The sequence below is a fragment of the Pogona vitticeps genome, chromosome 3 (genome assembly GCF_051106095.1).
Source record: "Pogona vitticeps strain Pit_001003342236 chromosome 3, PviZW2.1, whole genome shotgun sequence".
Classification (NCBI taxonomy): domain Eukaryota; kingdom Metazoa; phylum Chordata; class Lepidosauria; order Squamata; family Agamidae; genus Pogona; species Pogona vitticeps.
Genome location: NC_135785.1, coordinates 107,451,742 through 107,466,758, shown reverse-complemented (window position 1 = coordinate 107,466,758; position 15,017 = coordinate 107,451,742). Strand labels below are relative to the sequence as shown.

The 15,017-nt window shown below is 40.3% G+C and overlaps 1 long non-coding RNA gene across 1 annotated transcript; it reads left to right on the top strand.

Annotated features, from left to right (window-relative positions):
- Nucleotides 1-582: 582 nt before the first annotated feature.
- LOC110083675 (uncharacterized) lies at nucleotides 583-14,087 on the top strand. The gene is made up of 2 exons (XR_012084869.2): nucleotides 583-1,927; nucleotides 13,302-14,087. It is a non-coding gene; the product is annotated as an uncharacterized LOC110083675 (long non-coding RNA).
- The last annotated feature ends 930 nt before the right edge of the window (nucleotides 14,088-15,017 follow it).

Below are 15,017 nucleotides of genomic sequence, written 5' to 3'. Positions count from 1 at the left end.
GTGAACCCAAACAGGCTCGTCTATTCTGTGGAGATTTAAAGCTAATTCTGTAGGTCCCTGCAATATCCTCTGAGTAGTGGGGGGGGGGGGTAGCCAAAATTGTGCATTCTACCAAGACAGTAAGCATCAAAGTTTCTAGTGTTTGTTTGTTTTAAGTAATTTTTACAAATGCTGGCCCTTGTCATCCAACCACCACCCCAATCCTGGCAAACTGCAAGTTGGGGAGCTTATGAAAACTTACGTGCAGTCATTTGGATGGCACATAATGGTAGGGCTCAAGGCACAAGGGCAGGCCAAGTTACAGTCGTGCCCCACTTAATGATTACCCCGTATAACGACGAAGCCACTTCACGACGATGTTTTTGCAATCGCAAAATGATGTTTTAATGGGTTTTTTTCTCTTTGCGACGATCGACTCCCTTCTCTGGGAACCGATTCTTCACATTACGATGATCAAAATAGCTGATCGTTGGGTTTTCAAAATGGCCACCAGCTGCTCAAAATGGCTCCCCGCTGTGTTTTTGGACGGATTCCTTGCTCTACAGGCACCGAAAATGGCCATCCCTATGGAGGATCTTTGCTGGACAGTAAGTTATTCAGCCCATTGGAACGCATTGAACGGTTTTCAGTGCATTTCAATGGCCTTTTTTATTTCGCTTTACGATGTTTTCACTCTACAGCGATTTTGCTGGAATGAATTAACGTCGTCAGGCAAGGCACCACTGTACTTTGTCTGCGGTCTAAAATATAGGATGCTGCCTCTTCCATTAGTCCATTAAGCCCAGTGTTGTCAACACTTACTGGCAGCTGATATGCAGAGATTTAGACAAGGGTCTTTCCCAGCCCTACTGAAAATGATGGCAAGCAAAGCATGTGTTCTACCACTGTACTCCCTTCCCTTCCCAGGGCTACAGTCTTTCTATTTAGGAGGACCATCGCCCTTTCAATGTAACAACTGTATGTCTAAAATGAGGACAACTGGAAGACGATTTCTGAGTTTTCCTGCTTTATCACAACTTTCTGTGTGAGGTTCAAATCTTCTATACAAAGCTGAGACATCTGTAGCAGGACGTCAGCAACACATAAAGGTTAGGATGGAGCCATAAGTGGATCATTGCCCAAAAGGGGGGGGGGTGTCTCGTTTTCATAGCTCCCTTCAGCATTCTGAAGATAAATGACCTTGCTGGTGTTTCCATTTAAGTTTCTTTTCACCAGTTCTATCACATAAAGTTATTTTGGAGTCTTCCACATTTCCTGCTCAGCTATACATGATATTTGACAGCTCTCATTCAGGAAGACAGAAGGGATATAGATTAAACAAACAAAAGAAATTAAAGCCCAGTGAATGCCTGAGTGACCTTATTTAGTCCTTCTACAAATCCTGGATAGTAATTGGAGTGCAGAATGTAACAGGACATTAATCATAGAAATAATTATTATTTTCAGAACATCCACATTGTTTCCAAGGCAAATGATGTTTAACAGAGATTGTAAAAATGACTTGCTTGTCTTTCTTGTAAAACCTCTGAAGGGTGCCAAGACCAATTGTCCAACCTGTCATTGTTGTTACACACAAGCTGTGGGAGCCAAACCAAGCAAAACCAGATTTAAATCTACATGGAAATTTCCTTAAAAGGATTGTGTCGCTTTAAAAGCACAACCACGGGGAGGAGATGCAGGCATCCTGCTCAAATAGTTACCTGTTCCTACTGTTATGCCAACTATTTCCTGATTCCTGGTGTCCTAGAAAGTATTGTTCTAGTTTGCTTTTTGACAGCTGTTTAAGTAGTCTAGTCGGAACAGGGATTTTTTAAAAAAACAGGCATGAGGGTGTTCTTCGCTTTAGCTCAACAGCCCTGCATGGAAACCAACAAGGAGTAATTTGAGTTCAGATCAACAGCATTTGGAAGCGATTTTCTAAAAGGAGGTAAGACTAGAAAGACCTGTACTCTGTGTGTGAAATTCATCAAACGAGGACCTTTTGCTTTCGACAGGCTTTTCCTTAGTGACTGACTATCTGAGTGGGGTTTTTAACCGAATGTTAATGCCTTGTTGCTTTAAATCTGTTTTTGGTGTTGATGTTGCTTACCACTTTTAGCGTGGTATGTTTGTTTGATTCTTTTTAATATTTGTATACTTACTCTTTTTAGCTTTTAAACATTGCCTTCTCATGATGTAAGCCACCTTGGGTCCTTTTTAAGGAGAAAAGTGAGGTGAAAATATTTTAAATAAATAAATATGTTTTCTGTTTTTAATACAAGTGGAAGAAACAGAGCCAGACAGGATGGTGGGAGGGAAACTGCTTCATCCGAAATGCCAAGTTTAAAACAAACACACCCTAACCAGATACGCTTGAGAAAGAGTATTCTGTACCTGTAACAGTGGTGTAAGAGACAGAGGATGTAGGCATGTGTGCAAAATTGCTGTTTATGAAAATCCTTTTATTAGAACACATATTATGAGCATAGGAAGTTTCTCCTCTGCATCTGATCACCCTAGTGGTGCATGAACAATATAATTTAAACATTGGCTAAATGATGGATAACCTGCTCAGTCTAGCCTGCATTTTTCATCCTTACTCTTCCAATGTGGTAAAGGCATTGATTCCTCTATGCCACCGAATGATCCTTATATCTCCTAATGGAGATTTCCTAATGGAGCACAGCAGAATTATTAATTTAGACAGTATTGCCTATTCCACACACTGGCCAAAATTGTGGATGTGTTCGAAGAAGATCCTGGCTGGAATTTCTCATCTTCAGTCACTCAGTGGAATGCCCTCGGGCAAGTGAATTATTCTCTCATTCCCTTCATCATCTACAACTGTCTATAGATAGATGAGATTGGACCACTGGCCACCCTACACAGACTGACTTCTATCTTCATAATTGTCCTACATTCAGTCTGAATTCTCTTTCAAGGAGCTTAATGAACAGGAAGCTTACAGGTCACAGAAGAGAACCTAGGTCAGTGTCATATGATGTTAAAGAAGAGATCCTAAAGAGGGACAGAGTTATTTCCTACTCTTTCATGAATGGGATTTTCCTCACCCAACAAGTCAAAATTCAGTGGTCCTCTTCTGGACACTCGCAAAACTCTGTGCCATGTCCCTAAAAGGACTGTCATCTCAACACAAAGAAGACCACAGCCCCCTTCTAAGCAATTATAGCTACCTGTTGATTTTTAAAATTAATGTTGCATTTTAAAGCTAATTAAATTAAAAAGTCTACCACTTTCAGCAGTCACTCACCTTTTTTGGTGCCAGCAGCTCAGCTTCTGCATGACTTTCCATTTCGCCTTTCTGAGTTCAAATCATTGACCATCTTTTTAACTCTATGAATGTTAAATGGTGTACAAAAGATACATTGCACTGTTGCTATGCCTTTTAGTCATTCTGGAATTATACAAAATGTTCTGATTTGGTCTAATTCTGCACATTTATCCAAAGACAATCCAAATTACTTTTGTGTATCTCTTTACTCTAGGCTATTTATAATTTGTTGAGAGACAAATCAGAGCACAGATGTGAAAAGTTCAATTTGTTGTTTACAGTGTTTTATGTTTAACCATTTTCTTAAGTCCTGAAGCGAATCTCTTTTGTTAGGTATCTCCCTGCAGAGCTATAGTTGAGGACTTAGATTCCCTTCTGTGTTTCCTTGGCAGGGGTTATACTCAGTGATCCATAGGGTTCCTTCCAGCTCTACAGTTCTAAGATTATTTGTCAAGAAATCCCAGATCAAAAATATTTTGTTACAGCAAGCGTTCACCCCTGCTCCTGTCCTGGTCCTTCCTTGATAGAGGTAGCTTCTGACTCTCTCAGGGGACTTAATTACCAGGTGGGTTACAGATCCTAGAATCGAATCTGGGTCAGTACTGTATGAAGAATGTTAAATAAAACCTGCTGAATATGCATAGAGTTTTTCCTTATTTCCTCATGATTTTTTTAAGTTACAGAAAATTAAATAACATCCAGATTATCTCTTCTTTTTTTATGCCACTTGAGAGATACACACTTAATGACAGGGCTGACTTTTTTACACCTCAGAATATTCTAAGTTATGGTTTTCCATGATGGTTTCAAGCCTCACTTTCTAGTTTAAAGTTCAGCCTCCTTTTCATTCATCACTATCACAATCAATTCCACTCATCCTATTTCTAGAGCTACTCTGCACTATGCACCGATGATGTGTCTCATAACAATCTTTGATCATGAGATGTAATTTTTAGGAAGTAAAACTTTAATTTTTAGAAGTGCCGTTACTTCTTCTGTGTGTGAAAACATCTTCCTTAATGTGTTATGGATTTTTATTTTGCGAAAGTTCAGAGGCACTTGTGATGGTTGTCTATTAGTTCTATAAAATGTAATGATGATTCAAATGCCATAGTAGAGCTAAATCCTGCTACTAATAATATCTGTTCATGCCCTTGTCTCCTAGGTTAGATGGGCACTACAGCTCTTTACCATCCTTGTTAAGTATAGGCGATATGTATAATCACATTGCGTTCAACTTATGGTAACTTCACAAGATAGTGAACTGCAAAGGTTCCTATCATAAATAAGGTCATAATGCTGGGGAATTAGAGCTATTCAAGAAAGTTGAACTTACTTCTGAGTAGACATATATAAAGGATTGCCTTGACCCCCCCCCCACTTGATCCATAACGATGCAGTATGGAAAGTGAGATCACCCAGATAGGAGCATAAGAATTGCTGAAAATTATACATGGGCATGAACCAAACTACAAACAAACAAACAAACAAAACCCACAAAACCCAAGCTGGTTTGTGGTTTGGTTTGTGGTTCAGTTCATGAATGCTGTTTTTCTGAAATGAAACGAAGCACCAACATTTTTTCCACTCGGCACTTTTGCTTTGGCAAAACTGATGCCCTCACCCCACTGCCCCATCACCTCCCTGCCGTTTCCTCCTCTTCTTCCTCCTTTGCTACCACCCTTTTCAGAGACAGCAACTGGCTTCCCTTCTGGTAGGTGTGTGCAAACCAGTTCATTTTTCTGGGGTTTGGGGGTGGTTCATGATTCATGGGTAGCAGGTAATCACAAACCACAAACCACCCCAACTCATTGTTTTTCCAGGTCATGCTCATCTCTACTAAAGATGTGTCTACAGTTTTTCTAGTTAGCCACATTTTCTGATTGGGGGGGAGAGACAGACTGGTAGGAGTTGTTATTACATGCTGCCAAGTCCCTTCTGACATGAGTGACACTGTGAATTGGTGACCTCCAAAATGCCTTATTATTAATAGCCCCGTTCAGGTTGTTGGAGGACTTACCTGAACTTTGATATAATTGTATTATCATTTTTAATTATCATTTTTAAGAATGGGCTTACATGTTGTGTGCTTGAAAAACCAGGAGTATTGGTGAGATTCCCTGTGACATTACTAGACAATGTTCAGTGACTGGCACACAAGCCATGCTCACAAATGCCTACATCCTATGCCTGCATGGCTGTGCATGTTTCATCTCTGGCAACGATGGAAGCAGAAATGGTGAGCAGGTGCCAATGTGAGATGCCGGGAAAGTCAGCATCTGGAACTCCCTAAGTGGGGGTGGCAGGGAGTTAAGTAACAACTTGTGCAAAAATGCCTTCCTTTTGGATGATGAATGTTCTTCTGTTTGGCGATCTTCATCCTCCCGAATCTAATGTTTAGTGCTGCGTCAGTCACCACCTTTTCCCTGTGGGAAGGAGTCAAACCATGTGATAAGGAGTCAAACCCATGGCAGGGGTCCAACCTGCTCCCTACAGTACTACCTTACCTTCATACGTGGTTAGAATTAGTCAGTGGGGAACAGAGTGTCATGTTCTTCTTTAAGGACCAAGCCAAGAAGGCCCCGGGTGAACAGGCACCATAGGAAGACAGGAAGGAACAGCTTCCTGTTTGGGACGAAGACCAGGAAGAGTGAGTAGGATTTGTATCCTGTACTCAGAAGCCAGGACGTGCTCAGTCTGAGCTTATATGGCTCAAACAGTAATCAGGGGACCAACATTTGGTTTTTAAAGCACCAGGCAGGGATTGCTGCTCTTTCTTTCAGGAGATTATAATGAGAGTTGTGATTGAAGACTATCTGGTGTATAGTGCCGTCCCATCATCTATTCAAAAGAAAGAAGGAAAGTGTAAATATGTATATTCACAACAGAATCTTATCACCAGCGCAGCTGGTTACATCAACACAGTTTCTCACGTCTTTGCTTTGCTTAACAGCATCCAAGTCTCAGGTTTTTATTTATTTATGTTTGCTACAGCTAGAAGAAATACATTCACCCAAGGAAAACAGCAGCGGGCAATACTTTTATTTCAGGACCACTCTTAGTCTCTTAGATTCAAGATACAAAGCACAATTTTTGTATGTGTAATAGCCAGGCGTAGCCTTTCTTTGCGGGCTAGCTGTGTTTTTATTTTATTTTATGATGTACTTTTTTGCCTGCCTCTCCTCCCAGAAACTCAAGGTTGTGTGTGTGGCCTTTCAGTTTTAAGGAATAAATAGCACTTTACTTCAGGGATAGGAAACTGGCAGCTTATAGGTCCTATTTGTGCAACAAATCATTTCAAACACCTGGCAGTAAAGTACAGTAAAAGCTTTGGTCCTAGTGTCACTGGTGAAGGAGAGTAACATTATATTCCAACATAGTGTTCATAGGCCTCTTTAGATTTTGCATCCTGGACCACAATTATCTTTGAGGGCCAAGCTACGTCTTATATGAAACATATGTTTCTATTTGCAGGTCTGATACCTTTCTGTTTGAAAGAGTAATGGAATCTCCCACCAGACTGTGTGGGTCACAGTCAAGGAAAAGTTGGAGGGAATCAGCCCTTGCCCCATGGAGGGAATCAGCCCTTGCACCAACACAGACAGACACACATATGCAAATATATCCAGACCCAGTGAAAGTGAATACCCATCTGTGCAATGTTTAGTTTCGTATGAGCTGGTTAGGTTATGTGTCAAAATGACCTCCCAGGCTCCAAATTGCTATTTAGAAAAGATGAGAGACCTCTAAGTACAAAGATATTGGTCATCTTTGAAAGAATGGTGGTGGCTGTCCACCATTCAAAGACGAAAGTGAACTGTCCATGATTTCCTCTTATAGCTAAATTACCAAGTAAGGAAACGGAACCCACACAAGCTGTTCCTTTACAGCATCAATAAGTAAACCAGGAACAACCCAAGGTATTTTGTTGCCTTGGACAAAGCAGGAAAGGGCACCCTCTCAAGTCAAGATACTCTGTGCCCAAAGACAGCTAAATTACTTTGGTAGATAAGAAGTCACCTCTCCCACTTCCTGGCAATAAAAATACAGCAACAATCTGAATAATGAAGAATTTGTTGCCATTTTATGACAGCCCCCATCTACCAGCTGTGGTAGCCACCTCAGTGTACACCATAGTAGAACTGGCCCTGTTGTAAATAGGTGTGCAGATTACTGGTTTTTAAAGGAGAACAAGATTGCTAGAACGTGAGTAATTGGAAAGGAGGAGGATCTGGAGCTGTTACACAGTCTGCAATGTAGTCTTGAGCAGAGGTGTACTTGCTAAATTGCTCTGTTCTACAGAGCCATTAAAGAAATGGGCCAACAACTATACTCTGTTCAGTTTCGTCCACCTCCAGCAGTATTAAGTTACTTACTGGACATACTGTAGGCATCTATTTGAGGCACTTGGGGTGTGGAGTCTGTTTTACCAGAGGGTGCCTGGGGCCAAAAGAGGACATGGCTCAATAACTTTTAATACTTGTGTAGAAAGGGAGATTCCCACCAGTCTGTCATGCATGACAGGCTAGCCTTGCCGAAATTAATCTTTTACACCCTATTGCCACCAGAGTCTAGCCACCAAATAAGCAACAAATCATAACCCAATGCATAACTTTTGTGGACTCTCTTTAAATCAGTAGTAAGCCTGGATATTCAGTCTGTATTTTTCTTGGTCCAGATTGGTTCTACGATTTTATATTATTACATTAAGTAGAGAAATTGCAGCAGAGTAGTGGGAGGGGGAAGGTTTCTTTCCTAAAGGGAATGGCCCTTCAGAGAAAAATCTTTGTGGCAAACTAAACAGCCTATTATTGAAACGAAGAAGACTGGATCACAGTGTCAACTCAGCACATCACGAAGCAGTGAACAAATCCTGCCAGAGAACGAGCCTTACCTGCCTGCCTGATCTGATAAAAGAATAGTGTATTCTACTCTCTCTCTCTCTCTCTCTCTCTCTCTCACACACACACACACACACACAGAGAGAGAGAGAGAGAGAGAGAGAGAGAGAGAGAGAGAGCGCTATGTGTCAATTTGAATTTGCAGCTGTCACTTCCATGTGAATCATTTTAACAACCTAGGAAAAGGTTGACTCTTGTGTAGCTGCTTTCTGTTTGCTCTGATGGAAGGTTTTAGCAGGGCTTACGCTAAGAGCCAGCCCCCTTGTTTGGCAAGGGACAACCTCCTCAAACAGTGGGTGCTGGATGGCTACAATGACAGCCCCTCCCGCTGTTATTCCTCCCTCTTAAGGAACAGGGAAATTCGTGCCTCGCAGCCTGTCCTGCACCCTGTAAGCCAGACTGCAGCCCTCAGGTATTGGGGGAGGAGGGAATTGTTATCCTGTTGCCAACATGGGATATTTAGTTGTCGCTTCCACATGTGAGAGCACCATCTTTTGCTCTGTCCTGGCAAACAAAAACCTTTAACCCAGTTGGAATTGCTCATAAGCACAGGCTGAGGAAAACACTTGATATGAACAGAGCCATTTTTCTGCCTGAGCTGGAGCAGAAACGGGCGTCCCTTACACTTGCTCAAATCAAGATATGTTATACTGGAAGTCCCAACAGATCGTCCCACAAGCACCTCTTCCCCTGCCTGGCAGTAAAAATGCAACAAAATACAGGTTACATAACTAACAATCTACTACCCTTTCCTGAAACCTGTAATCTGCCACATGAAGTGACTTGTTTTGAGATGGTACCAGACAATAAATTTAGTGCAGATTTAGATGCAGTGCTGCCTCAAACGGTGAAAAATATGTATGTTATATCCCATGCTTTTCTTCACTTCTTTATCATGGATCCCTGCGTGCTCTGTTTTGTGCTGGAAATAAACAGAAGAACGAGGCAGACTCAGGCAGACTTCTTTGTGGAAATCCATCATCAAAGGAAAATACCTTAATCTCATGGAGCATGCTTTCTCTATAATGTCAAGTTCGAACCCTTTATCTAACTAATGGTAGAACTAACTCTAGATGAACATAAACATAAAGTCATTTGAACACTTAAATTCTTAGAGCCAGAATTGGTATGGCGAGTGAGGTCTGTCTAATATCTGTTTTTTGCCCATCCCAGAAGTGAATAGGAGGGTCATATTCAAGTCACAGAAATTGTGAAGAGTTTTATTTACAACCTTACATGCTTTCTGTAATTTGAGTGTTTGGGGGGCGGGATTCTTCTGGGATAACTGTCTGTCTATCCAACACTAACCAATCGCTCCTTCCAGCCTTTGAATTCAAAAAGAACCCCGCCTCTCTGCTGAGTGTTCTATCCTTCTCTTTAGTCAGTTAGTGGCAGTTATCTGTTGCTGTCCTTCTGTTTGGTTCGTTGCTACTATGTATGAAGTAAAGCAGTATATAAAAATGGTTAAATTTTTTTAAGCAACAGTAAGTAAAGATTTTTTTTTAATTCTTTCTCCTAGAAAGGTCTCAGAGTGAGTTGAAACTTGAAATCCCAGTTAATGGGAAAGGGGAGAACTCTGAGGAACGTACAGTGGGGTCTTGACTTGAGAACTTAATCCGTATTGGAAGGCGGTTCTCAAGTCAAAAAGTTCTCAAGTCAAATCTGCATTTCCCATAGGAATGCCTTGAAAACCATTTGATCCGTATCTGCTCTTTTCCGTCCATAGAAACTAATGGGAAGCTGCTATTCCGCCTTCGGCCACTAGAGGGGGATATTTTGTTTCTTTTTTTCTTAGGTCAAGAAAGGTTCAGGGAAGGCAGGGAAAATACAGTCCAGGCAGTAGAGTACCAGGCAGTCCGAAGACTGTCTCCCAAACCACTCTCTAAACGCTGGGAGGAGTGAGGAAGCAGACAGGCACCCTTTTCACTGGCCAACAGTTAACTGAAAGTTCAAATTTTGCACTTTCCCTGCCTCCCACGTGGTTTTTTTCAGTTCTTAACTCAAATCTAAGTACTTAACTCAAGTCAATATTTTCCTATGAGAGCGGTTCTTAAGTCAAAATGTTCTTAACTCGAGCCGTTCTTAAGTCAAGACCCCACTGTATACCTACTGTCCTCTGTGAATCTCTGTACCTCTGCTGTATAGCAAAAAAGGAATTTTACCAGAGATTCAAAATTTTGCAACAGAAACAGCAGACGTTAGCTACTGCCACTATCCAAGACCATGCATGATCTAATCCATGCCCACCACTCCTCCTGACTGCCATTTTTCTTTAAGACAGAGCAAAATAATAACAAATTCTCTATGCCACAACAATTTTCAGCAGAAAAATGGGAGCTGTGTTGGGGTAGGGAGTCCATACGTTTCCCTTTCACCATTCATCAGTTGTCATGTGAATTTCTCCTGGAATTACTCAAGAGTGATATAAATGCACAGTAGAAAAACTTTGAAGCCTGGATAAATGTATAAATCTCAGCCAGCACTGTAAGAAGCAATTGAATTTTCTGGATGCTCTGTAATTAGTGAGAAAGAACAAAAATAGATCTACAGGTTGTGCCTTTGATGAAGAGATAGTATTGCATATTTTGGATAACTGGCCCTTAAACTGAGCTTTTCATAGAATAATGTCATTGGAAGGAGGCTATAATGCATTGGAGCACTTATTATCTCCTGAGGTAATTGGTTCCATTGCCTTACTGCTCTAACAGTTAGGAAGCGTTTCCTGATATTCAGCCGAAATCTGGTTTCCTATAACTAGAGCTCATTAGTTTCAGGTGGTGTTTAAGGTTATCTGTTGGATTTGCTCATGAAAATGAGGGATTCTACAAAGCTCATTTGCTAAAATGGAGCTCCTAAGTCCAAACTCAGGAAAATTGTATTTTTGGACTACAGCTTCCAGACTTCATAAGGAGAGCATAGTTAGCTTCCATGCTAGTTAGGAGATTCTGGCAGTACTAGTCCAAAAATATATTTTTTAAAAGTTCTATGTCACATTCCTTTGAGATTATTTTTCACACACAAAAACACTCTGTAGTCCTCCCATTCTAAGGGCATTGGTCTGCAGCAAAATGAACCCACATGACCTTTCAAAAGTCTAAATATAGAAGTTTAAAAATCAGATGAAATGACAGAGAGTCAGGTCATCAAGGCCTTTAAAATCAGAAAACTCATTTTCACTACAGGAGATAAGCAAAGGTCTTATTCCACATAGACGTTAGAGGTTGTTACATAGAATCTCCCATCTTCACCAAAGGCAGGTGTGTTTGTGTGTTTCATCCAGATTATGCCCCTCCTGACATTTATGCTTATCTTCTTTGCATTGTGATCAATGGGTCAGTTCTGCTGCCATCTTTATTTTTATTTACTTTCTGCTTCTCAGCCCATGAGGCCCTACAAAGCAATATATAACCACTGTAAAATATGGGAAAAATACATTCCTTAAAAACAAATAAAACAATTTCAAAACCAGATTTGAAAGCTGGCTTTGTTTTAAAAACAATAATGGAGGGAAGCATGCCAGGGTTGGAATAGAACAGAAGCACTTTCCATACATAAATGCCTATAAATTATGTATAGCTTCAGCAGATCTTGTATGTCTCTTAAAATCAAGGCCTAAAATCAAGATTGTGTGTCAATGCAGAGAATACGTTTATCACAGGTCTTGCAGGGGTGCTCTCCCAAATGCTAAAAGAAAGCTCTTTGTCACGGCACACCTTTTGTGATTGATCACTTGAAGGCAAACCTGATGGGCAGAATGGATGAATCACTGGGGATATGCAGTCCTCAACATCTTTTGTGATCCTAAATGTATCCTGTTGGAGCACAAATAGGTGGGTGTGGTAATACAGCACCACCACAAAAACATTTCAGTTGATTAAAAACTTGTGCACCTCAGGTGACTGAAAATGTATACAAAGCAGGAAAGGAAAAACCAGCTTGGTTGCCAGCATTCCACAGCAAGTGAATGGGTACTGACAAACTTGCCAAGTTCCCCTTTGCATTTAGGCCCCAGGATGTAAACTGATCACCAATAAGGAAATCTTCCTTCCTCAAGAACAAAATTGCACAACCTGCCCATAGGAACAGCATAGCAGTGAACCTTACCATATGAAAGGTGTGTGTGTCTCTCTTCCACCACCCCCTTTCCCAGCACTCAAGAATACCACATTCCAAGAAGTAGATCTTAAACCAGAGTTGGAAAGAGGCAAAAAAAGATCTGTGTTCATGGATTTGGAGTGCAAGATGGTGACTCCCAAATTTCTATACAGAAGAGTCCTTAGCAGGAGACAAATGAAAACTCCACAGACCCTACACATGGCACAATATCCATCATTTAATCCTTAGGAAAACTATTAACTTGTTGTGAAATAAGATTTAAAAATCCATGCAGGTTTCCCTTCTTGGGCCACAACGAAGAATCCCTGAAATTGTTTCTCAGGTCACTCTCGAAAGTATTGCTTTGCTGACAGCTCACAGTAGCCTTTCTCAACAAAAACTTCTTGGCAGTGTTTTATTTATCTCATCCTTTTCGCACCCCAACTTCTAGATGTTGAAGCCTCATTGTGATCAATAAGAAAAATTAGTAACTCTGTCCTGCTATAGTTCTCTTGAATAGGATTTCTCTCTCCATGTTTTCTAATCCTTCTTCCCTTTACGTTACCTCATGTTTCTACTGGAGGTGGTTATCTCAAAGCGGAAGGGGACTTCAGGCTCTCTAGATGTTTTGGACTCTGACTCTGACATTTCTTATTGTAAAAAACATGTTTTAGTTAGATTGTTGGCTTTTATCACACATTCTCACATATTTACCAATATATTTTGCTAGTATAATACTCCATTATTGCTATTTTATTGTGCTTCTGTAGGACACTACAGAGAGGTTGTTTAATGCTGTGGATGCTGTTAATCTCCAAATAGGTTAAGGTTTCAGTGACTAGAATCTTGTGGACTAGTGTGGTAAGTTGCAACTAGAGCATGCCCATTGAACCACTGGGAATTTGGTGAGGCAACTCCTCTGTAAGTTCCACTGATTCTGTGGACCTACTCTGTTTGTGACTTACTACGCTGAGCAACAGCATTTCGGCCATATGTCTTAATCCAACGGTGATCTCATTTCTTTGTGTTTGCAGATAGTTCTGGCAGTGATGAATTTAAAACTCTGGGAGTTCTTCTGCTTGTAAGACCAGAAGACCAAGGAAAAAGAAAGCCATGGTTGAAACAGTCCTGGCACCGTGGACAATTGTCCTGGTAATTTTTGCTACAGTGCTCTTAATGAGCTTCCTCATGTTTCTCCCCCCTACTGTTGTGTTGATCTGGAGAATGAAGACAATATCAGAGATCTCTCTGGATGGAGTTGTGTAGCCGACCTCACTGCAGAGATTCCAGTGCCAATGTCAAAGCTCTTGACTCATCTGAAACATGGGCAACAATGGATGCAGAGTTCAAGAGGTTGCATATAAAACACTTGATGCCTGGTATCTGTCTGTTTGTTTCATTCTTTTTTTCTCTCTTTTATGAAAATAATTGCATGAAGAGAAGCAAGTCAAGGACAAGCAAGTGGAAAGACAACAAACATGTTTCCTTCTAACTCACTTTGGATCACAATTCGGTACCATCTCACTTACCTGGCAATAAACCCAATTGAATTCAGTAGGACTCACTTCTGAGTAGACCTGTATACAACTGAACTGTCTCAACGTCTTGTTGCTTTATGTACGTCACTCACATGCAGTATTAGAAAAGCAGAAACAAGAGTAATTGCAACATGCCAGACAGAATGTGTGTGTGATATAAAACTTGCACTAAATACCAACTTGTGGCCATTATACTGAAACTGAAGCAAATATTGATGTTGTACAAATTAAAAAAAATTAAATATAACCTCCATATTTGTAAGCTACATGAAGGTCCTTAAACAATACTCTATCTTTGCTTTCTTAATTACGTATTTATTCAGTATTTTCCAGTTTTTCCTTAAATTAATTTTATAACACTGAACCCCAGTTCTTTACAATGCCTGATATTAAATGGTTGTGATTTTACCCCTTTGGTTTAAAAAAAGCCAGATGTTTTCAGACTTTTAAATTGCATTTGGGAAATAAGTTAATTGAAATTTCATGGTTTATAGACCATATGAGTTCACTTCACAATACTGAAGAAAGGGCTTTAGTTTTAATTTTTCAAGAAGTATTATCTACTAAATAGCACTAATAAGCAACATTAAAAAGGGGGGGGTGCTATATTCTGAACTGGACAAGGTCTTTCTCTGCCACCATCATTGTCTTTGCTCATTGACTCATCCCCAAAGAGGATTTTGACCAATATGTCTCTAAAAATGAATAAAAGCAGAACAGAGTTGAATCACTGAATCAATTAAATTTGCATAATTGCTGTCTTAAGTCTAATTCATTCAGTATTTCTACTCTAGTTGGGATTAATAATTGGATTTTATCCCACAACCGTTAGGGCCTACTACAGTATAGTGTGTTATATCATTAAGTGAAGAGCAGCAGTCACTTGAACTAGCACATTGTAGGTGTCATGAAAAGATAACAATTATTATTTAATTGTATTATTATATTTGCACTGTGAGGGATGAAGGGAGGCATTTGTGAGAGTTTTTACCTCAGGTCATGCAATAACTTGGTCAGCTTTGACACCGTGTGAATTTTTGGGGGGTAAGTACCGGGTGTTATTTGCTGCTCTACCCAGGCAGTAAACTATCTTGTAGCACAGAGTGTACTGATTTTCATATTGCTATTAGGTCAGGTTTGCAAAGAAATTGCAACTGAACTGTATTTTAAAAAGCACAAAAATCTGGTCATGTGAAACAGAAATGGAAACCT